Raw genomic sequence first — 25575 nt, 5'->3', positions numbered from 1 at the left:
AAATTCCATAGAATATTTGCACTTTCGTAAGATAATAGTACATCATGGTTTAGTTAACCAACTAGCCTCTCCCGACTGAAAATTATATTTGATGAGATTCTCAAATGCTTCTGAAAGCATGCATCAGAGGAGGTGGACTTCTTTGACTCTTGCTCTCTGTGCCTATTCAGGACCACAGACAAAATGTCATAATTATAGCATTTGGGTAACACGTACAAGTAACATTAGTAAAGAACTGCACATATTTTTCCTTTATTTATATTCAATTTGAAGTATTCTACAGATTCTAGTTTTCTTCTTTTTTAAGCAACTTGTGAAATGGTAACAACTCTTTTTATTCCTTTCTTCATACCAACAATAGAAAAATACAAGTAAAAATAGAACAACTGATTTTCATCTTTTCTTCTCTCTTCTTTGCTTTTTGAAAGCAAAATATCACTTTGCTTATTAAGGTTCCTAAATTAAAAAATATTTCCAAAATTGTACGTGTCCCAAACCTGAGGACAGAATATCTGTAATTTAAAATGCATTTCCAGAGCAGTAGTCTGTTTGTGCTCTCTTTTCTTCATCTGGAGAGCCATAATTTCATGGTCAAGGCAGAATAAAGACATGGATGCCAATGACTGGACGGCGAGTTAAATGCTGCAGAGTAACTCTTGGGTCTCTAATGGTGACAGATGCTCACGCTACAACCTGGATGGGAGGGTGAGTACCCTGTGGCTATTTTGATCTCCTAAAGTATCAGGAGACTTAAGTAATGAGGCTCGTAAATTCAAAGAGTTAGTGAAATGGAAATGAAACATTTATTACTCAAGTCTAAACCACAACGTGTCACCTGAACCATCAGCAAGCACTTGAGCCGGGCCGTGACGAACGGCTGCAGGACAGCCGCAGCAAAGGCACCTCTGCTGCCCAGAGGCTCCGGCGCTCCCCCGCCAGCTGGACCCACATGCTGGTTGTAAAAGAGCCCCTGCCACCACCCATTGGGAAACCAAATCAGAGTTCAACACAAACACGGGGGTGAGCAACTTTTGGTCAAGAGCATCTGCCTTACATAGGGAGAATTAGTTAAGGAACTGGCCCTAGAAAAGAACAGACATGGATGATATGTATATTTTTAAAGTAAATGCCCCTGGGAGGTGACAGATAAATATGTATCTGGGGCTGTAGCGTATCTAGTCAATTATTAATCAGGCTTGGGGTGTCTCAGATTCATGCTGTCACATTGCAACAGCAATGGCAGGAGTGCAAATCAATACCTTTAAAGCCTCAGCTGCTATATGCATGCCCTGTAGCATCTATAGCATCCAGAGGTGGGATCCTGCAGCCTCTATATAAATTGTGGATGCTGTAACTCAGATCCCCAGCTGTGGCCCACTGGCACAGCTCTGCTGCATCCAGCTGCACTCAGGTGAGGGTGTATTTTTTTATCCAAATGTTTATATGCCATACTTCATTAGTGCTGAATAGCAAATCCATGGGGATAAACACCCACATAATGGAAGTGTTAGTTTGAAACATGCAAGTATAAACACGTTCCCTCTGGCAAAATTCAAACAGATAATATATTATATATATTTCTGATAAACCAGAAATGTGTTTTTGTCCCATCCCAAACCTTAGCAGCAAATTTCCTAGAGAATAAAAACAATTTTAAAAAAGTTAGCTCCATCATAATGTCAGAGAAGATTTGTGTGACTGATTTGTGACATTTGAGGTCACAAAGAGTGTTTCCACTGGGTGCACCAAACATTTGGGGACAGCAACACGTGACCAGGGGTGCGGCATACATCTCCTCACTTAGGGGAGACAGAAGGACACTGAACCCTGATGAGCTCTTTCCTTGCCAGCTGTGCATCTTGAAGCAAGGTCCTCACTCCCCTTCTGACCTCACGCAGCCGTTCTTCAGGTCTGCCATGTTTTTGCTGTTTTCTAAGGTTATTTTAAAAATTAGCATGTCTTTCCAAAAAGTGCCCAAGACCTGGGGAAGGCAGCCTGCCACTGCTGTGCTTTTGGGGATTTCTCTTGCAAGGGTGCAGCACAGGACACAGGGCTGGAGTGCCGGCTTGTGAGAAGGAGACAGGTCCTTGGCTGGTGTTCCGCAATTTGGTACACTACTTACACAGAACTTGTTTAGCATAACTTGCTTAGCATTAGGAGCTAAATTTGCTGAAGCCTTAGGCCACAAGCTGTGATCCTTCACCTACGTATGTTGAACTTTTACCTAGTCAAGTAAAAGAAAGGCCCAGAGCCAGTTCAAGCCAGAAGATAATGAAGCTACATTAACAGAAGCTGCAACCTCAGTGATAAGAAAAGAAACAGCCCACCTAGAGACAATGAAAGGACGCAATGAAGAACAGGGAGACCCCAGACCCTAATATTACTAGTGGTCCGACCTGTTGCATGAGGAGTGGGTAATTTAGATTGTAAGGGTATTACTTGCCTAGGGATTTCTTTGTTCGAGGTCCCTCTTTGGAGGTACTCAGCTTGAGCTGTAGCGCTATTACTAAAAAGTACTTTTATGGAGGAATCTATCTTTTGGCTTATCAATTCAGTGGAAACCTAGAGTCGAACCCTGTTACAGTGGCTGGCGTGTGTAATTTCCGTAACACCAGGTCCCACCACCGCTGCCGGGGTTGTCCCTGGCCAGCTCCATAGTGTCTCCTGGGGGAAGAGCCGGCTGCTTGGCTGTGGGAGAGCTGCTGAAGACATCCAGGCAGTGTGCAGGGAGGAAAGTCATCCAGGTAAGACAACTTTGGAGGGAAGCAGAAAACTACTTTGGGTGTGGGTCGGAGGTCCCCAGGGTGGAGGAGACACCAGGCACGACTATCAGCGGCCTCTGCCTCCTGAGCAGGAGCCCAGAGACCCTGATGTCCTCAGCAGCAACATGGTTATTTTAAATTATGCTAAATAAATCCTAGAAATTTGGGCCAGGTGGGCAATACTGGTTTTGCAGCGCGGGGCCTGTAAGGCTTTTATAAAAACTGCATCTCAACTCGGCATGCAATTACAAGGATTGGGGAACTGTGTGGACCTTTCACTGCCCAGAGCTTGCGAGTGGACATACCTCAGGTTTTCAGTTCAAAAGGCAAGTTTCCAGCCCAAAACCAGGGTTTGATGTGACTCTCCCAGGCCCACACCAGCTGACACACAGGGGGAGGAGGCAGCAGTGGCAGCTCTCGCCACAGTCACTGTGTTGTGCAAACGCACGCTGTGATGAAGACCACAGGGCACGGCCGCCCACCTAATGCCAAGGGTGCAAGAATTTTATAGTTTTTATTACCAAGGGGAGATTTGTTTGCATCACGGGACATATGGGCACCCGCTTCCTTAATCTGAGGATGGCGGTGGGGGGGTTGTCAGCAGGTGGCGGAGGGGACTGGAAGGAGTTGCAAAATACTTGGTAGGCAGTGCGCTGGTGGCAAGGTTTTCAGAAATGCGCTCAAAAATCAATAGATCAGGTTTTAGCAAACCTTGATTTTAAGCAAATAGTGAAGCTGAGACTTAGCCACTTGCTTGAGTGTTTTGCCAAGAGACGGTTCCCACTGGAGCAATATCCCAACACAGTGCAAAGAGATACTGGCCCCTGCTGAGCATCTGATGGCTGCCAGAGATCCCTCTGCACTGCTCTGCGAGCAGGGCACTGCCCAGCTTAGCATCTCACCAAACCTAGCTGTAGGCAATCGCATTCATTTCTACCTTAAAATTTATGATGACATTTTTATTGACATGGGGGAAAGTTGTTGTTCCTTTTAAATGCTTCCTTTGCTGAACGCTGTTAGGGAACTATTGGTTTTCACCTGCTCACCACCCACCATGAGATAACCCTATTTTCTTTCCCAAATATATAAACTTGGAGAACTTTTCTATCTATATCTCCCTTTTTTTCCTTTGGTATAATCTATTTTAACAATATCTTTAGGCAGGTTTTCAATCTTTCAAGCTTTTTCCCCAGTGTCTGTAACAAACCCTCTGGTATTAATACATTCATCATAGGAAATATTTGATTAAAACATGATACTTAAGAGGAGAAACAAAAAAACCAAGAGGCCAAAGTTTACCCTTGGTATGACTATAACTACTTGTCACTTCCTTGCCATAAACAGAGATTTGATTGTTTGCTCTGGAGCTAAATTTTATCTTTCTCAAAGCTTTGCCTAAAATCTATGACGGCCTACAAGTTTAATAGCTGTGCAATGAAACACTGACAAAATCCAGCAGCTTTGAATCAGCACCCCCTGGCATGGGTGGTACTCAGTGTGCACTTAGGCTTGGATCTGAAGGCTCGGCTGCGGTGCAGGGCTGCTGAGCTTTCTCATTTCCAGTTTCCCCAAGGATTTACTGAGGTCTATCACTATATTAAATAATCCTGTGATCTGAAAATTCAGCAGGATTCACATCCTAGAGGAGCAGCCTGCATCACTTCTTCTCCCTTGTTAGCAAGGGCAAGATTTACCACACTGCTGGCAGTTGTACTCTTTTCCTCTTCTTTTTTTTTTTCCTTTGCATTTTATGTGTGGTTCTTTTCACAGAGGAATAGTAGAGATACCTGGTTTATCAGTTTATTATAAGATTTTATAAGACCAAAATGTCTGATGATAAATTGCTAAATATTACCTGAGCTTATAACAGTATTTTTTCTATATTGGACTTTTCCCAGCAGAGACTTTTTCCACTTTCCTTCTTCTTTCCCATGCCCTTTCTAGATGAGCTAAGATACAAGAAATACAGCTGAGACTACATGAATGCAGAGAATAGAGAGGGAATATGGCAACACAACGGATGTTTATTTCTTTTCCTATTCCTTACAAATGTCAGTACATTCAAAAGTGTATATCCACAAAATGACAACTAAACTGAACGACAGCAATTTACACCTTTCATTCTTGTGCTGTATAAGAATATTCTATTTCTAGTTCAAGAATTAAAGTTATTTTAAAAAATCTGAATTTAGGGTAATTATTTCACATGAGAGGAAGACCTGCCCTTTTCTCTCTCCAATATCATGATATGCACTAAAATTCCTACTGGTATTACACAGCCTTGTGGATCTGTGAAAGAAAATGCAGGGATTCTGGGGTTATAAACAAAACCCAAATACTCAGAAAGACTCCTCTGGCTGAGGTAGTAACTGAACTGAAAACATCCTAAATACCAGGGGTGAAGACTGAGGCAGCTTTTCCTCACCCACCCCTTCTTGAAGGCTCAGATCTGAAATGGAGGCACCATCCACGGGCCATGCAGCTCCTTCTCCTGTCACATGGACCGCAGGAAAGGGACAGCTTGAAGTTTCCAAAGAGAGCAACCCCAGGGCACCTGCCGCGATCCCCTGCCAGCAGCAGGTGGATCAGCAGAGCTTTCATACCTCTGGAGATGCTCCAGCCCTCTGGCACATGCATTAACGAGAGCACCATCCAGGCACCACGCCTTGGCACAGCGCAGGTCCAGAAGCATGTTGTGATCGTCCGCCTTCCAAAGGTTTATCCCTGCAACTAGGGGAGACGATCCGCTGAAGACATTGCACAACAATGTCCTACTGACAGAGATCCCAACATCACCCCCCCTTTCAAGCTCTCAAACCACTTTTAGTGCTCCCAAGTGATAATGCTTGAGCCTAGCCAAAACTAAATCTCTCACAGCATGCCCAACTGTAAAATCCTTTCCAGAAGTCATCCATCATCTTGAGCTTATGTTACTAAGATAAGCCTCTCCTCTCTACCCCTCTTCTGCAACAGGAGGTCTAGGAAGCATAGTGAGGTGCTCCCCCTGAGCTAGCGCAGCACATACGAGTCGAAGTATTAGGAGTGTCCACATGAGTGAGATGCAGTTCTCTGGGAATCCAGTTACTTTGTACAAACACATCCAAAAAGCTCACGTAAAAGGATGGGAGAATTTGATAACAACTGCAACACCATTTCCAAAGCCATACATCTTCCTGCTCCAGACCTCTCTTTATGTCAAAGGAGTACAGATTTCACTTTTTATTCAGCCTCTGATTTTTAAAGCAAATGAACAAGTGCATGTTGCTATCCTTACATACACACAGCCATCCTTGAAACATGCAAGTATAAACATGTTCCCTCTGGCAAAATTTATCCAGAGTTCCAGCACTGTGACTGAAGGGCCACCCTGCCTTTCTACCATGCCAGCACCTATACAGGATCGGTACATATTCTAGCCACGTCCCCATCCTTTTTGAATTATTAACAAGAATTTACCCAGAGAAGACACATTTTCTGAGAAAACTGCACTGTTTTTCTCTACCAAATCTATATAAAATATCAAAGACAAACTTCATGCCAAACCAAGAAGAAAACCACCCTGTCACTTTTTATCTACAGGTTTGCCTTTTGTTTTCAAAACTGGGCAGATGATCATCTCCTTCCATTTTGCTCAAGTGGTTTGAATCAGTAAATTAAAAGTATTACTTTGCAAAGTCTCTGACTTCATGTGTTCTCTACTTATTTTAATAATTTAGTTCAGATGTTGTCAGCACCTACTTGTTTATGCTGACTGATGTCCATGGGGACATCATCTTCAAAATGTGATATTTTCACAAATGGTTTGCTGTCTAAAACATGACAGTTTGTTATCCATCTTCATTAGTCTCACACTGAACCTGGTACACCTACCCCATCTTTTCTTGTCTGCATTACTGGTTAATAAAATGTTTTGTTTCTTTGCTTGTGGCTGACATTTTCTCCAGCTACTGCTACGCCTGTAGCATGCTCTCATGTTATTAGAAAATCTGTATATTGCACAACCACGATGATGTGGTGAGAGCCTGTGTGCCAGTCCTCATGCTCAGAGCAAGGCTGGCTGCGAGTAGCTTTGCTACCAGCATCCTCTCCCTGGCTATGTGGGTCCTAGGCTGGCATCCAGGTGAGAGCACCCAGCCTGAACACAAGTCAGTGCCCTCCTCTTTAGAACTCTGCCTTTTAGGGATCCTCCCTTTCTCTTCCCAGCCACTGTCAAAATGAATAGAGCTAGCTGTGGGTGATTTGCCCTTTCTCTCAGAAAAGACTAACAAAAGTTAGTTGCACCAACACATAATCTCTTCCAATGCTGCTCCTTCTTCCAGAGTTTGCTGTTCCTCCACCTCCAGCATTAGTGGAGGTGGAAGAATAGCAAGGTGTGGCACAGGGACCAGCTACCTATAACTACTGACATGCTACTATCTCTCTGCACCAGCCCTTTCCTTTGCAGTACTCACATCCATCACTCAAATCCCCTGTTGCATACTGTGCAAACATAAGGTGATGCCCAATGTCCCTGTGATTACCGATAGAAGAGACATCAAGGGATGTCAAGTAATAAAATACCTACTAAAAGGAAGATGGGAGAGGGAAGATAGGATATAGCTCACTGCATGGGCTTCACTTCCAAGCCTTTATGCAAACAGGGCAAGACCTGCCATGACCAGTGTGTTGGACTTCATGGGCTACAACACGAAAACCGAAGAGGCAGCAGGTGCATCTTCCCAAGCCTTTCAATGGGTTTTCTGGGTGTTCAGCTGTTTTCACTTGCTTCTTTCACTACTGTTGGGCAGTGTGTGTTTTCCTTCGCCTAACCAGCCCAAACTCCTGTCTGGTGCATCTGTCCCTGTTATTCCAAAGGCTGTGCAGATTTTTGTCTCGGATCCTCACCAGCCCTTCTGCTGTGGCCCTGCCAACAGCACATTCCTTTCTCTATTACAAGCACAACGCATTTCCAAGGGACACAGGGAAAAAACCCTGCTCTCTCTACCTGTTTTTTTCCAAGAATTGATAGACCTTCCTTCCCCCAGCCTCTCTGGGAGAAGTGAGAAACCTCCATAAAATAAACTTTCCTCCCAAGCAGCTTTTGAAGAGTTAGCTTTTTTAAAAAAAAAGTGCATTGCAACAGAACACACAAACGTAAGAGGTCAGAAGGCACTACCAGGACTGCCCAGTGGGTGAAGGGAACTCCATTTCCCTGATAGAGTTCAGTAACTCGAGGGTATACACCTTGTCAAAGGTCGTATTTTGTTCATGGGAAAAGCCTTAGCTTGCATGCTTTCTTTAAACAAAAAAAAAAACCAACAACAACAAAGCAAACCAAAAAAACATATAAAAGAATTAAAAGGGGCGGGGGAGGAGATTGCATTGGCAAAAGAATAAAGGAAACTCATGTGAAATGCCTTATTCCAATGGAGTAACCCTTTCCTTCTTGCTTTCAGTTCTCTATTTTTTTGTGATTTAATAGAGGGGCCAGAAGATCTATTCTACCAACATGGAAAGCATTATTATCAAAAGACCTGTTAGAGTAATAAAGCCACATTGGCTCTCCTTCTTTCTCAGCACGCAGGGATAATAAAGGCATAGCTGTTTTACACAAAGACAGAAGACCTCCCCCAGCCAGCTCCCTACCAGAGATCCTCTGCTATATTTAGGAGCACAAACAGCTCAACATACTACCAGAGTTTTAGGTTTTTACCATCCATCTTTACTGACAGAAGCACAAGCTGTATTTTTAACTTAAATAATATCGAGTGTTCACGCAGAGTACTTTGGCTAATAATGTTCTGAAGAAGTTAATCATTTTGTACAATAGCAGGCTAACATCTCTCAGAGTCAAGGGTCAGTAAAGTATTAAAAATTCCCTGTGCCTCTCCTTGAAAAGCAATAGAAAAAAATTAAAATGTCTTGCTTTAGTTAGAAAAAAATTACATTTGATTCTACATGTCGCAATTGCAATTATTCTTGAATTCAGCACTGGGAACATTCCAGAAGCTATTTCACAAAAATAATTATACCAGGTCTTTTGGTATTCAGAATGAGTAGAAATATCAACATTGTTATAAGGTCTCAGTGCCTTTAAATTCAACAGAACATAACAGGGCTTTCATTGATCCTTCCTTGCTTTTTGGAACCATGAATACAATAGTCTATACACCTATGTACACACACACACACACACACACACACACACACACACACTTACTTTGTGGCAAAGAAAGAATAAGACCTGGAACCACAGCAAGCCCTGAGGAATGGTGCACTGACACCTGCTGCCCCATCAATTAGCCTAATGTAAGCGTGTTCTTGTACAGTGCAGAGGTTAATGGGAGTTTAAGATGCAGAACGTGTTTAACACCACCCAGAATGAGATCCTTATTCAGCTTTATCTGCTATTCTGAAGAAAACCCAGTGGGCCAAATTAACCAGACAATGAAGGCAATTGCTAACATCAGAGCTGAATTTTCACCCTTTCTGAGCCCATCTATGCTGCATGGAGTATTTACTCTCAGCACCATAACATGTGGTGTAGTCAACAGTGTCATTTCAACAGTGTTATTAAGTTTCTTTAAAAGTTAATGACAAACCTTTTCAAATGTCAGGTTCATCTGAACACAGAATATAGCTCTATCCCAGGCCTACTTCCAAATATTTTGCCATTAGTGTGATGAAAAATACAGTCCGGTTTGGCCAAATACAAGTAATGAGGAAAGTGCATGAAATAAAGAGACTAGGCTGGGCTTTACTGGGTTCCTTGCAAATTCCTGCGCCGGAAGGATTAAATAATCATCAGGATCATCTATGAACCATGTGCAGAATAGTTTTAATATTGGATATATAAAGTAGAGAAAAAAGAAAGAAAGTAGGGAATGCAAAGAGAATTAATTAAATATTCTAAGAGAAGCCTGAGCCCTTCCAGGCAGAGATATACCAGCCTACCAGCTGAGACTAGCCAGAACACAAGCAGGTTGATTTCCAGGAGCTGCTCATGAAAGGTACCATCAGGGGCCCTCAGTCCTCAGCACTCCCTCAGCTTTGCCTTGTTTCAGCCCACAACGCTCTGCTGAACCGGCTGCAGTCGTGCGCTAACCTGGAGTCACCTCGAAGGCAGGGATAACAAGAAGCCATGTCTCCAGACCAAGGATCAGTTTGCCCTCCTGGGTCATCCTAGCATGAAAGAGCGGCGAGGACGAAGTGAGATCCAACTGGAGCTGCAGGAGGGCAGCGGGAGGCGGTGGGGAAGGGGAGCATCTTCCCCTGCATTCCCTCTGCAGGCTCTGACTGCAGACTCAGAGGCCAGTTTCTTCCCCAACATCCACACAGACCATCCAAGAGGTACAGCCGCTGTCAGCGCAATCTCAATCCTCTGAAACTTCCCTGGGCAACAGCACTCACATATTTCAGCAATAACTGCTACCTTGTAAACACATTCCACATTCCTGTTGCGTGAAACCCCACAGGCCAAATGCAAAGCTGAACAGCCTCTTGTCTAACTGTTGTACGAGGCTCGCTCTGAAGCAGTGCATGGGCAGGCTTTTAATTGGGAAGGACCTTATTTAGCCTCTTTTGACCCTTCCTAGTTTAGTCCCTCTTGGCTTTCAATTGATAATCATTTTCTTGAGCCCACATGGGAGACAGATGACCCATGAGCTCCCTTCTCTTTCCTCCACCCACATAACACTCAGATCACTTCCAGAAAAAAAAGCGCAGGATTTTTAATGCAAGGTCACAGCAATACATGACTACCATAGGTTTTTCAGGTAAGAGTCCAGTTAAGTTGGACAGTCTTCCTAACTCAATTTCTTGCGTGAACAGGCTGGAAGGTGGCTTTCTGACCACGCCACAATAAACAACATTGCTGAGTCCTTTCATCTTTACTCAAAACCTTCCACCACAATCTATAAGAAAAACACAATCAGGATTTCACAAATGTAAGAGCTCTATTTTTTTGTAATTTACTCCCTCACGACATGTACTTGCAAACTTTCCATTCTTACTATCCATTCAGGACATATTTGTTATTGTATGTTTGAAAGAGAGGAAATATTTTCCTGTAGGTCTTCTCTCCCCATATACTTGCAGGTCTGTGCTCTAAAGCAAGGATATGAGCAAATGGAAATAACTGCCACGTGCTCAGATTCTCATTTTCCCCTTCGCTCCTTCCCTGCAGCAATAACCACAGTGAAAATAACCTCTGGTGAGTCACTCCACACATTTCACCTCCAGTTGCCACTTCAGACTTGCAGACTTTTGGAAGTCAGTACCCTGAATGTGCCTTAATAGTTTTTACTGCTGCCTTGTCAGAAGTCCAGAGCCAAGGCTCCAGTGCACCCTGTACCACCTGCACAAGCCCACTCATTCCCTCAGACTGGGAAGTAGAAAGCATTTGCACATGCCAATTTGTCCAGGACAAGTAACAGTGAGCATGTGCGCCCATATATTCAGAAGATTATATGCAAAAATGTTACATGCAGAACAAAATGAGGAGAGGGGACTGGAGAAAGTACAAGAAAGGACAGCACTGAAGAGCTGAAATGTTCCCTGACAGTGTTTACAATAAGGGACATAGTCACTGGGAGGGTTCCTGCTCCTTATCTATCCAGAGCAGCAGAAGCATATGCTACCAGTCACAGTGTCATACCGATTGTGCATCCTCTCTCATCTGCAAAACAGATGGATCCAGCCCTGACAGCGCTTTCATCTTAAACCAGTGCAGGAGAACAGGTGATAAGCATCACTATATGATGCTGTTATTCCTTAGGTTTAATTTCCCAAGGAAAACATTTATGTGACTGCACTGTCTATCCTACTCCATTTTCCTGTTTCCTCACTACTTTTGAAGCCATTGGTCCTTTTCAGCTGACTTTGATGGAGAGACGCAACTCAAAGCTATGAAGATCCTACCAGTTTTGTAAAAACTGATGATTGTGCAGAGTCCCCACTGCAGGAAAGCTGACAGCAGGAGGAAAAGCAGTTGCTTGTTCCTCTTGCTAGCCAGCTGAGCAGCCAGTACACCCAGAGCCCAGACACAGCCCTGATGAGCCTTCAGGCTGGTGGTTAGAGGATATGGACAGTTTAGGGTATGACGGAGAGTCAGGAGGAGAAGGGAGGGACTGAGAAGGGAAGTCCTGCAGAGATCGCATGGTGGGGATGCGTACTGTAGTGGGGGAGCATTACTGGCCTGGTGGAAGCCAGCTGCTGTTTAGAGAATGATGCTGATGTTATCATGATGCTGCTGCTTTACTTGGAGGTGGAGAGAAGAAAAGAGAGTGGAAGAGGCAGCCGCCAGCTCTTGCAGCTCTCTGAAATACCTGAGATTCAGACCTGTCCCCGATCTCAAGTCATGTGGGACTTTCTGGAGAGCATCACACCATTTCAAAAAACTGTACCACAAATGTACAGTTGTTTCCATTCATATCACTACAAAGCCTACTATGATGAATTAATGCTGAACTGTCCATAGATATACCATGTTGAGATGACAACCAGCCTACAACTTGAAAAGGCCCTCCAAAGGGGGAAAATAACTGTTGGCACCCACATTTTACAGATGAGTACAAAAGTACAGAGAGATTAAACGCTTTTTCCCAATGTCCTTCAAGAGTAGGGACCAGAGTGAGTCTGTCATGCAGAAGTGGTGCTCAGCTCCAGGCCTGTCCTTGGTCCAGCTCTGCTGGAGCTGATGGTGCAGACTGAGGTGCCCTCTCTGGTCCAGGGCCCAGCTCCCCATGGCACCCTGTGGCATAGCGGAAAGCAGGAGGCAAAGGGAACCAGATCCCGCTCCCTGGATCTCCCTGGGAAGGGGTCCCATGGACCACTGGTAGGTAATACACTGGGGGAAATTTCCCCCTTTTCCCACATCACCACTTGCCCTCAGTCTCTTCTCATTTCTGCTGCTGAGGCAGATATTCTCCTTACTCTCCTCTGACCTGAGGAGCACTTTCCTTATGGAAACCCTTGGTGGTTTAAGATCTCTTTGGCAGAAAGCTCTCACGTGCGCTTTTGTCCCTGGCTGCATCTCCCTCTAAGCAATGGAGAAAAGAAGACACCTCAGATATTAATAAGTCTAAATCACCTTACTCCGAGGAGATGCCTCGCTGCGGAGGATAAAGGGAAGCCAGGGTTACCTAGCAGCTCATGATTAGGTGCCCTGCATTCCCATCCCCATCCCCACTGTCCTACCCCCCTGTGCCAAGTAAGCCCTAAAGGCTACACAGGAACCTGAAAATGATATCTAAAAGGGGCAGAACGGAAAAGACCCATTTGGAGACCTACCCCATTTGTCCCCAGGCTCCCTTCTTTGAATACAGCATGAATGTCTTTCTTCAATACTCAAAAGCCTGATGAGATGCAGGTTATCAGTTTATGACTATGACAAGATTATTATGTTTAATTTAACATGTGCAGGCACTTAACTAACTACTGTTGGGAAATATTTGTCATTAATTCAAAAATTTCCTGCCTGCAATTTGGCAGATACAGTGTAAGTGAGCTGCAGAAATCCAGCATGACCTTTCATCTGCCATCACCTTTACACGTGACTGTACAATACTTGAGCTCTGCCTGATTTAAATCAGCACAACAAAATATACTGCAGCGTTCATAAATTAAATGGCATTGGCATTCAGATGCTAGAAAAATCTAACTTAAGAGCATGCTCTTTCAGATGTAGGAAGAGGAGCAGAGAGGCACACAACCTCCCCATGGGGAGCAAAAGGAACACCATTGGGAGAGAGGGTGGCAGAGCTCAGAAAGCAAAGCTGTGCAAGAAAAAGCTGCTTGTGGTGGGCTTTCCTCCTGCCTCCTGTGGGTCTGCCATGATCCCAGCCAAGTCAGGCAGTGCAGAGTAAAACCACTGAAGTGGTTTCATTCAGTGGCAGCCTGTCTCTCAGTCATGACAGATCCCACCACTCCTGGGGAGGGGGCTCCCTGCCTCAAACTGCTATGTTTTGCTTGCTTTCCCAGTGAGGCAGGCAAAAAATCTGTGGGTACAGAGCTAGTTACAGAAACAACTCAAAACTCATGTCCAAAATGACTGGTCTCATGGCACCTTTGAAGGGTCCCAGCACTTCTTGGCCTTTCTTGATCCCCTAGGCAGGTCCAAAGTCACAGAAGAGACAGTCAGCACCCATCCAGTCCTTACATATTTTAGTCATGAATTGTTTTGCCTGTGAAGGCTCTTTATTTCTGTGTTTTTGCAAGACCTATCACTATCACATGCACCCCACCTATCAGCCCCTTCGCAGCGCAGGGGCTCCATGCATTGCCTGGACTTTTTCAGTTCTCTCATATGGTAAACTCTCCTGAGGAACGGCATATTTTGGTACACTTAAATCTTCGAGCTTCACATAGGTGTATCAGGATAAAACCTGGGAACATACTGCCAGAGGGGACTTCCTGAGCATTCAGTCCCCTGTTGTTGCTGGCAAACACTCCATATAATCCTTTCACAGACTGATTAAAGACTTATTTTGAAAACTGTTAAATTTTCCTGATCCCTTTGACTGAAATGCTATTCCAGAACATTGTAACTCTAATGGTTGGAAATTCCCAGACTAAATGGCCAGTCTATACCTATTTATTTTCATGCCAATGCAATCCTTTTCTTGAGGCAATTTTTCTCTCCTGCCAGGGGTATTTAGAGAAGGCCACCACCTCCCCTTTCATGCTTCACATACAAAGCCAAACAAGGCACGGCACCTTAATTTCCACCCATAGAAAAGCGCTCCATTCTCCTGGCCATCTTACTAACCCTTCTCTGCACCCATCCCACTCCAAGCTCAACTCTTCTGGCAGCCAGATATCCAGAACCAGACACCAGATCCCAGGCAGCCTCTACAGCTAAATGACACAAAGGTCACTCTTGTATTTAAGCTTGCCAGCTCCCAGCTAGACTTGCACAGGTTGGCAGACAGGCAGAGAGGAAAGCATTCACCTTCCAGCTCTAGCCCACTTTCTACTGCAGAGTCCAAGGACATATCTGAGCTGTTTGCTATCAAGAAATGCCATTCTCTGCAAGCCGTTATGTTCCAATAACCTCCTCAGACTTGGCTCTTTCCTACGTCCAGCCACCCAGATCGCTGATACTGGCTGCCAATACCCAACTACAGGACCCATTCCAGCTTCTTTTCAAACCCCGAAGCACCAGCATACGCTCCCTTGGCTGGACTTGCAAGGGCCCAGCCATCTGTGTATCTGCAGAGTGTCTTTGGTGTAGGTGTAACAGGAAAATATTTTTACATGCGGTTGGCAAATGTACTAGCTCAAGCTTGAGGAAAATGTGACCCTCTTTGCTTAGGGGCCTCCTTCCTTTTAACATTTTTTTCAGACATTTTGAAAATATTTGTGAGTCATGGCAATGGGCAGGGAATGAGATGTCTAGCAGAGCTCCCAGCTCTGGCAGAAGAGCGTTACTAAGAGGACACTACAAGGCTTTGTGAACAGAAGAAAGATCAGGGAGTGCTGGATGACTTATCTCTCAGGTTCCACACTATCCTCTGAGGGTGCTGCTTTACTAAAACAGCTAGATCAAAGTAACTAAAGAGGTTTCTGCTGTTACCTATCTCCTGAAAGTTGCTGACCTTGAGACCAGAACAATTAAATGAAATGTGAAGAACCCCCTCAAACAGATATTTCTCCTTCTCTGTCCTACATTACCTAAACACACAGTAGTGTGAAGTTACACACTTGGGAGAGCCTTTTGTAATAAAGAACATCCTGAACAGCATGAAGATCCTGCCATGGTATAGATTTTTGCTCTCTTCTGAAGTGGACACATACACTGTGGGACCTAGGAATGGATGTATGAGCTCTCCCATATGTATGTATGAGACAAAAAAAGCTTGGGATACCAAATTAGACATGCACACTTTGAAAAGTGCCCACCGTATCAGGTATGCAACATGAGACTCTGGGAACTGTTTTTCTGAATACTAAGTGTGGAAAATATCAATTGAAACTGCACTTACTCAGTCTCTCTGAAGAAATCAGCTCCTGTTTCCCTTAGAGTCAGACTGAAATTTAACAGCTTCATATTAGAGATAATGAAAATATATGGCTTTAAAAAATTCTGGTCTTTTACAGAATACACCACTACAGCCTCCTGCACAAAAAAACCTATGAACATGCTTGCAGTATACCTGTCCTAGAGATGTGCAGCCAGATCTTTGGCTGATGTCACTTGGCAGGCCTCTGCTGAAGTTAACTGGAGCTGTACCAAATCATATCACTGAAGAGCTGGAACAAACTGTTTATACACTTCTGAAAAAGGCAAGTTAAATAGCTTGTATGCACTTGTAGATATTAATTTCCAGATTTTTCAAAACATGAAAACTCTATTTTCTGTGAGGAGTGGTCCTTCAGAAAACTATCAGGCAAGCCCTGTACCAGCACTAGGTATGAATATACCATGGTATACTTCCCACCATCTCTGCTACCTGTGAGTAGAGAAGAGAGGCTACAGAACCAGGAAGACAAAATTTTTTGTTCAAAATTTGTTTTTAGAATGGCACATGGCTTTAATTTTTACATTTGTCAAAGGCTTCTACTTGTAATCTATCAAAGGAAAACAAAAAGCAGTAACAAATGCAATTGTGTTACCAACCAGAGGCAATGATTGCCGGCCTCTGCCCACAATACATAGAGACCTGCTGCTTTCCATTTTGTAAATGTGCTCCAAGGAGCCAGCTGCAGTGAGAGCATGGCAACCGATAATTCTTGATCACATAAGGATTTTTCATTAGCCAATTCTACAATAAATTAACTAGAGAAGTTTAAAGGTTGTTTTCAGCACTTTATAGACAGACACCACAAGGAACTAGGGAAGACAGTTCATCTTTCCGCTTAACTTTTTTACTTACCATCCGATGAAACTTTAATAAGTACAAAGGCAGGTCAATACTTGCACAACTGAATGTTGTGCATCTGTGTAACCAAGAAACATATTACACCTGCAGGAAAACAACCTTTAAAGCAACTCAGATACAAACTTTCTTCAGTTGCTTACCTGTGTACGTTCCTGTTTGCCAGATTCAAGGTAACACAAAAGGCTACTGGTGTTTCAAAAGGGATCTGTCACCTTGCCAGACATTTAAGCGGTAGCAAAAACAGCAGAGGCCCTTTCAAGTTTGCACGGAGGATTCTGAAAGTCTTGACTCAGTTCAACTTGGATAGTGCACCCTACGTCTCATCAGTTACCCAGCACCAGGCTACGCTCTGCCTTCCTGAAGCATGAGTTATTAGCACTGCCCCGATCCCTTCACCAAGTGATCCAAGGAGTCTGTCAGAGGAGAAAGCACCAGTATCCCCCAGTTGCTAGGAAACAAGCAGGGAGATCCTGACCTGAATTCTTAGCGGAGGCTGATGTTGCTCAGGAAGCTTAGCTGGGTCCTTCCTGGAAAGGCAGGGACATGCTGAAAAGTTACTCCTGGCTTTGCAAAGGCCACTGCGTAGCAACACCCAGGACAAAGGGACAGCAGCTGTGCTATTTTTACGACAAAAAGGCACCTGTTGTGAAAACAGAAAGCACACGTGCAAAAATGGAGAGTGAATTTTCTGTTCTTCATGCCAAGGAAACTAGAAAGTTTTTAACCTTAAAATAAGATCTTTGTATTTCAAATTTGGTCATTAGATAAAGCGGAAGCGCACAGCCTCAACATTAACAAATGCAATAACAGAATATTAAACATATGAAAATCAAGAAATAAAGGCTATCCCAGACATGTATGCTATGAAGCATCATTTAAAGCCAAACTCATAACATAGAAAGCCAAAGAGAAGCAAATCAGGATAGTTAATGATGACACAAGAACTCTGCATTTTCTGACCTTTTAAATATTTTAAGTTACTGCCATGCCATTGTGTTAATTACTCTATTCAGCTTGCAACCTCCTCAGCATGCATTTTCTAAAAAATGAAAAGTAAGAGCTGAGCTAGACCTGAAGACCTAAAACACCTCTGGGTCCCTTGGATGGGGTATACCTGACCGTAGTTATCCTGTATAGTGGAAGGAAATAATGACTTCTTAAATGCAGCACATGCTGCAAATGCAGCACACAGACCCGATAATCTGAAAAAAATGGCCGTTTGCTTTCTACTGACTCCAAGGAACATCCATCCTCTTGGCATAAATGGCAAGAAAGCAATGCTGCGCACACCACATGCGGCATGGCTCCTGCGGGCTGGAGGGGCTGGTGAGGCCGGGAGGGACGAGGGGTGTTGGTGCAGAAACAAGTCTTTTCATTTCGGATGGACACTTCCCCATCGCATGTGAGCACGTTCTCACATGTGAGCAGCTCCCTCCTTGCTCGGGCAGTCACTGCCACTCCTAGACAGGAATGCCAGGCAGGAGCTCCAGTATCATCTTTGTAGGGCACGCTGTGTGCACAAGAGATTTGCAGTGGGTATACCTACCACCCAGCCGCCACACAGGCAAAAGGTCTTTTAAAGAGGGGTCTCAGGCACAGGAGGACTGGCCTTTCGTGCCTAGAGAAGTCCAGTTATGACCTTGAAAGGGAATTAGTCCACAACTTAAGACAGCTTTGTTATCTGCTAAAAACAAAGCCATGTTTTAATGGAATGGAAATGCACAGAAGTGTATTTGCAGAAATGCCAGACCTTCTCAAATATGCAACGGCACACCTAATGCTTACTCCGACTGTGTCTAGCGTACTCCCAAAAAGGCTCTCCTTTCGTTATTACATTGAGCCAGGTTCAGTGGCCCAATACAGCTGTGTTCAGTACAGGCTCGGGGTCAGGCAACAGTCTCTTAGCTATGCTTGAAATCTCTCCCTCCCCCATAAATGTCCGTATTTACCCAGGGAATCAGTCTATCCCTGCAGCAATTATAACTGCCCAAAAGCAGATGAGTATTAGAGTGCTTCAGGTACCTTTCTGAACAACAGCCAAAGCTCATCACGTTGATAGGAAAATTATAGTTCTTTTGCTCATTTCCCTTTTCTCATCTTTTTGCAGTAAAGGAAAAGTTCAGTATTAAGTCCTATCCCAAAAGTACTTAAATTTCCAAACAAAATAATTAGACATGTCATGATCCAGGGAGCAGCAAAGCAGAATTAATCCAGGTTTTAAAGAGAGTCACAATAAAAAAATCTTTACAGATAATTACGCAACATTTGGAGGAAACAACTGAACATTTAAGATGTTAAAAATATATTTACTTGCTGCTAAAGAAAAGCTGACCGTGTAAGAGAATAGTGAGTGCAAGTCAGAAATCATAGCTCTGTGCAGTGCAACTGTATTTTAAGTAGGGCAGGTAGTCTGAAACAATTTTCTTTATGAAAGGCAATCCTAAAGATACCATCACCAGCAGGCAGAATGAAGCAGAGAACCTACTCATAGAAATATTTGTATTTTAGATAGCACTAGATTCCTTTTTTTACTATAGATTCTTCTTTTGCAAACCAAGTGGAGTGGATGTCACTTCAGTGCATTTTTTTCCTACAAATTCTTCCAAATGGCCTTAATGTTCAGCAACACAACAAGCTAACACTAAACAACAAAAATTAGAGAAAACAGGTGAAGCTTGGCAAAATGAAAGGTACAGAAAATATAAGCTTTTAGTAATGAGGCCCTTAATAGAGGCAAAGAGAAATTTAAAGACGCAAAGATGGAAAATTTGAAAAGAAATTGAGAATTGCTTAGCCTGAAGGAGAGAGAGAGAAGGAAAGCCTTTCAGGGACAAGAATTTCAGATGTGAAAGGCGAGGAGGAAGATGAGGAAAAATACTTCTGGATTTTTCTGTAGACAGACTGAAGGACATGTACCAGGACTGTCATGTGGGTCGACAGCCACAGGAGATATTTGGTGATCAAGACAGTCCCTCAAGTAGGTGCCAGAAACCAGTGATCTCCTGGTCAGATGAGCAAATAGCTCAGCCAGGGATTTGCCATTGACACTCTTGGCAAAGCTGCCCATTATCGTACAGCCATTGATTTTATTAGGTATTTTCAAGCATAACCAAAATGCTGTGAGGATTCATGGGGAGTTTTAAACTTCTCCTGTGTGGAAAACAGGTGTGAATGGTACATGGAGCAGAGTGATAACAGGCAATGAAACAGTGAGAACCACAAAACAATAAAGCAGTTTTATATAAAAGTTAGAAAAAGGGTGTAAATGGGAACAATGCTCCTGGAAATGCTGATTTAAGGGAGAGCCCAAACTGGGCTCCTTTCCTCCTTGTCAGCATTTCCTCTCCACGTCTTGAGCACCAAGAACGGGTGAGTAGTAAAATGGATCGGGGTGGGGTACAGAAAAGCCATTCCGTAGCGTTAAAAATAACCTGTCACAACTTCCTGTTGTCTAAACTGGCATAACTCCACCAGCTTCATTTTGTGCCAGCTTAAGATCTAGCCAAATGCACTGAGTAAGAAGAAGGCGGCAGTTCCTCTTACACGCTTCACTTTGCCTGCGGGCAGGTTTCAGCAAGGCACGTGTCTATTCCAGGGGAAGATACTTAATGAAGGATTTAATCTTCCTGATGAATACAGAAGGATGCTAAAGTACCAAACTCGTCAAACACACCTTGCAACTAAATCCATTGCTAAAAATTTGCTTTACTCAGCTAAGTATTTGTAAAGCCATGTAAAACCGACAGTTCGAAATTGCCTGACTTCAACCACTGAAAGTCAAATGCTGCTGTCCAAATCTCTCAGCAAAGGTATAGTTTTACAGTAACTGAGATAGTACGTAATCCGGTCACATCTCCACATACATCAGTAATACAGTACCAAGAAGTCTCCCGGTTGTTCAGACACAGAAGGAGCCGCGTGAAGCATTGATTCACGCTGATGAATTGTAACCAAGCAACACTGCCAGCATCCCTTCAGCTCATTGTTCGTCTGAGCTGGGGAGAATAGCAGCAGAACAGCACTGAAAACCTGCCAAACTCCGACTTCCCCAATTAAAGGATACCACCCCTCTAACACTAGATACAGCAAATCCTTCAACCAAAATTTAACAGAAATAAACTGTTACTTCTCTCTCAGTAAGAAGATAATGACATGCCTGAAGGCAGCAAATGAATTTCTGTGTGTCCACCACTCTCTTGTAAACAATCTTTACAAAAGAAACAGTTCAAATTTACTTTACACAAGAAGTGCAGGGCAATGAATTATTCATCTGAGCAGAGGGACAGAAATACTGCCTTTTTGTTAGTCTGGCTATTAGATGCTGAGGGAAACTAAAGACAACTTTCACAGATACAATAACTAATCAGTAACAACACAGATGAGATGGAAAGGAAGCAGATACTTGAAAAATTTGTTCAGTGAGAGTTGGCAACTGTTTTCCAGGTAAGTGTCCAGAGCCAACAGTTAACATACAAACCATAGCTACTACGTCATCATCGACATGAACCTAGTTATCAACAGAGGCATTAAAAAAAATGACATTACAATACTGAATTTTTTCCTTTTATTGCAGTTAAGTCTTAGTGGTGGGATTACTTTTTCTGTTTAAAGCCACAGGCCTGGACATCAAGATCAAAATTCATTGTAAAATAATCCACCTGAATTTTCAAGATGTGCCACAGTTCCCCCCATTTTACTGGGGGGGGGGGGGGGGGAAGCACACATAAGTTACGAATAAGATACAGAATTGTTTTTATAATGTAAAAGACAGGCTAGCAGCTGTGTGTTTCTTAGAGTATAAAAAACCAAAGCACTGACCTGTAAAACAGAAATAGTAATAACATCTGCTAGACTTCTGGGCTCTGAAATCACATTCCCTGAGAGCAAATTTCCAAAAGAAAGGCTGGGCACTTATGTAAGATACCATTTCCCTTTTCAATTAATTGTGCTTCTCTTTTGAAATGTTACTTAAAAGCCTGAGTGCAGAACCAAGTATATCTCTCTTCTCTGGGAATAAAAGTAGTAGGGCAAACTAACAAACTGTCATGGCATTGGCATAAAAACAGATTTATCAATGCCTTTCAGAATTTGGGATATATTAGATCACCCTTTTTGCTTGCTCCCTGCTCTTCTTTTTAGTCCTCTTCCACAAGACAGGGTCTTAGATGTGGTCTTCTCAATCCCATCATGGGGGATCAAGTAGTACCGTATTCACCATTCTACATGGTCCGTCACTGGGGTCTCACACAGGCAGAAATGCTGCTGCTTCTTAGGCTCCCTCTGCTTGGCAATTTAGGGTCAGTCTTCTAAGTCCTCGACACTGCCAAAGGTTTTGACACACCACAGAACTTCCTACAGGGTGAAAGTCTGCTCTCCCATGGCATGAGTTCCCAGCAACTTCCTCTTGGTTGTGAGCAGATATTTAAAGCAGAACTTGGTCTCATCTTTTTCTTCCCCCTCATACATTTGCCAGATGGCTTTATTTAATGTCTCTTCCCTGGATTGCCTCTCAGATTGATTTTCTCCCTCTACATTTGCCATCTGCTGGTCCAAACAGCTAAATGATACACTTGCTTTTCAATCTCACGGCATTGATTCATTCTTGCTGTCAACCTGGCGTCCAAAATAGTGCGGCAGGCAGACCAGCAGGTCTGGGTAAGGCCTCGCTCCAGCAACAGCAATTTTCTCCTCCTTGTGCCTTCGAGAGCCATTACTGCAGGAGCAAAGTTGTAAGAGGGAACAAAGCACAAAGCCAGAACAAAAGACAAGTACCGAGAGGAACTGAACCATGTTGTCTCAACGATGGGAAGCGGTCTGTGTCATAGCTGTCGCCTGGAAGCTGAGCTGCAGCCCCAGCAGTCGGTGTTGTGTGGCCTTGTAAAAAGAGAAGCCATCATGTTGTGCAGCGGCTAATGGCAGAGAATTGCACGTGCATGTCCAAAAGAAACAAATGCTGCGTGGAAAAAAACCTTGACTTAGATCCTTTGAATCGTTTTCCAGCAGCTTCTGAACTGTCTTGCTCTTTTCAGTGACAAGGTACAGGGACTTTTGTGAAATAACTGAAGTGAATGTGGGTACCGTGCCTGTGCCCTGCAGGGTACCCAGCCTGGGCGGCACTGGAGGAAAAGGGCAGGACAGGGGCCTGCGAAACTGCAACAGCAGCTGGCTGGGAAGGGTGTGAGGCAGAGCACGGAGGGAGGAGGAAGGGAAAGGTGCTAAAAAGTCTTGCTATGACCCCGCCTAAATGCCTAAGAGCAAGGTATTACTGAGTTGCCTGAATGCGCATGTTTTACCCATCTCGTCACTTTAAACTCATTGTTTAGAGACAATTCCGTCTTTGGAGTGTTTGCACAGTTCCAAGCAGAATAGCTCCTTGTGCTGGCTGAGTCCTTTGAACGCTACGAGAATACAATTAAATAATAAGAGCAGTAAAAAGCTTGATGCTATTCATACTTGAGAAGATCTCACATGGCTCTGGACAAATCATAGCCCCAGCAACACTCTCATTTCTAATTTTCTAATCCTCTCATTATTGTTGTTGCTTTCTCTAAATACTAAATCATTTTGAAGACAGAAAAAAACATCCCTTTCATGGAAAAATATTCATTTAATTTCATATCTGAAAGCCACAAAAGACCAACAGTTTATCCAAATAGTCTAAATGAACAAAAGCTCGAGAACTGCTAGTTCACTGCTTCTCCGTATGCTTAGATTTGCACATACACTTGCCTTTTGCTGTTTCTCCTGTGGTTTTGGTGGCTCAGCTGACATCCAAATAGCCTGCCTGCTCTCAGGTTTACAGCACACGGTGAAGTAAGTAGGAACTGTGTGAGGTCTGCAGCATCTAGATCTCTTAACGTTTAGATAAATGCTGACACTACAAACCTGGTCCTAGTTTTCCAGAGCTTCCAACCTCAGTTATGAAACTAATAAACCTATCCCAGCTGTTCGGTGTCCTTAGTCTCAGCAGCTCTGATCCAATGCCCACTGAAGCCAAAAGAAAGATTCCCTTATTACCTAGTGAGCGTCAAATCAAGCACAATTAGACTGGACTACAACTGAAGAACAAGATGTATACATTCTTTTGCAATGCAAATTCCTTCACTATTGAACTGTACTGTGCTGACCCGCCTTCTTCGGGTCTTTGGGTAATCTGATACTTCATACACCACCCAGTGTTCCAGGGAGTGGTGCTGAGAAACAGATTTCTTGAAATTCCCAAGCTGCTTTATGTACTTCATGTTAGCGGTTCACAAAGAAACGACAATCAGATTTCTGGTTGTCACCATGAATGGAAGGATAAAAATTCAGTGACAAGTTATGAAATGTTACATCTGCTCGAGAAGGTAGAACAACCAGCCAAAAACAATGTGTCACAGAAATGTGTAAAACGGCACCAGATCTAGCCAGATACAGCACAAGCCAGGTCTATATTTGAAAGCTGCACTGGTACAGATGTTAGTAGGTGTACTGAATAAAGGACAGGAAGACTGTACCACCAGCCTGCATATCCATGGTAACCAAGAGAGGATCTCCTGGGGAAAGGAGTGGCGAGATGGGGAACAAAGGAGCTTTATTCTTTTCCCCTTTGCATTAGGACTAAACAGCTTTCACATTATATAGTGCGATTATTTAGGTTGGGGCTGTGTCCACCCCTGGATAACAACAGCAGTGAGGAAAAAGAGCAACAGGGGTTCATCAGCATCTTCAGTTCTCAGAGGGCTTGTCTAGTTTGCACTGTGGTCCATGTCTCTGCATGTTCACAGCTATTGTTCCACCTAAGCTGAAGTTGATGCAAATGCACCCAGTCATATTACAGACAACCTATTATAATACACACAACACAGTATAGTACCCAAGACATACGCTCATTGGTTGGGGCATGCAAGCTAAAGAAAGGAACAATGGCCTGCTATGCAGCTATCAATATACAGCACTTAGGTATGAAGTACCAGTATAGGTCATTTCTCTCTGTGTACATGAGTATGTTCTGAATACATTTATAATGATGCAATTGCATCTGCTCTAGGCAAGGTTAGTGTCTTATAACTACTCATAGAAGTTCTGTTACTGTCAAAGGACAACATCCAGTGAAAGAATAAGCTATTGCATAAGCAATGAAATGATTGGGATCTCCATACAATGCACAGTGATACCAGTCTCCTCCCACATGTGCCAACTGCATTACTCTAATGATCCAAAGGGCAACCCCTTGAGCTCCCACTCCTCTGTGTACCCCAAAAGACCCTCACAGAGCCATCATCTCTCTCCAGTTCCCTCCAGTTATCACTGGGGCAAGAGGCGGTGCTGCGGCTGATGCTGAACCGAGCCCACACGAACTGGCTGCTGGGTACCTGCGTGCCGAGCTGCCAGGCAGGAAGCCAAGGAGAACAAAAGAAACAGGCACCATCTGCCCTGTTGCTGTATGTAACCTCTGAAGTAGCAGGATGAAAAATTATTACAAAAAGTTACTTTTAATAATCTCCTTTTCTTATTCTCCTGCCCCTGCCACAAATTTCCGTTTGTTCCATTTGTGAGTCTGACAGCTCTCTGCACGTGGTCCATTTCTCAGACTCATTCCTGGTGCAGGTTCTCCCTGGGCTTCACTAGACGCAAGAAACAGTGACATTAAAAAGAAAAGGGGAGGGAAAGAAAACTGAGGCAATAAAGCCTTAACATACCCCAAAAGCCACCTAAACAGGAGCAGAAAAGCTCTGTCTGCTTTTTTAAATATATCTTTTGTTTCCATCCTATACTATCTACAGGGTATTTTTTTTAATAGTCCTTTCTAAAATAAGTTGGGCACGGTCTTGTTACTAAATATCATATGATTTGATAATCATACAGCAGAGCAAACTACCTTCCTAATCTGGAATAAATTCTTAAATTCTACAGTGACTTTAAGAAAATAGGACTTAAGTACCTTTTATTTCTCCAATGACACATAAGCCCAG

General features: G+C 43.5%; 1 protein-coding gene across 1 annotated transcript in view; it reads right to left on the bottom strand.

Annotated features, from left to right (window-relative positions):
* CRACDL (CRACD like) overlaps positions 1-25575 on the bottom strand; it is a 67180-nt gene that overhangs the window by 28529 nt on the left and 13076 nt on the right. The gene's annotated exons all lie outside the window — the stretch shown is intronic.

This window comes from Accipiter gentilis, chromosome 31 (assembly GCF_929443795.1).
Source record: "Accipiter gentilis chromosome 31, bAccGen1.1, whole genome shotgun sequence".
NCBI lineage: Eukaryota > Metazoa > Chordata > Aves > Accipitriformes > Accipitridae > Astur > Astur gentilis.
Note: the sequence above shows the minus strand (reverse complement) of the source record. Positions and strands in the feature narration are given on the sequence as shown.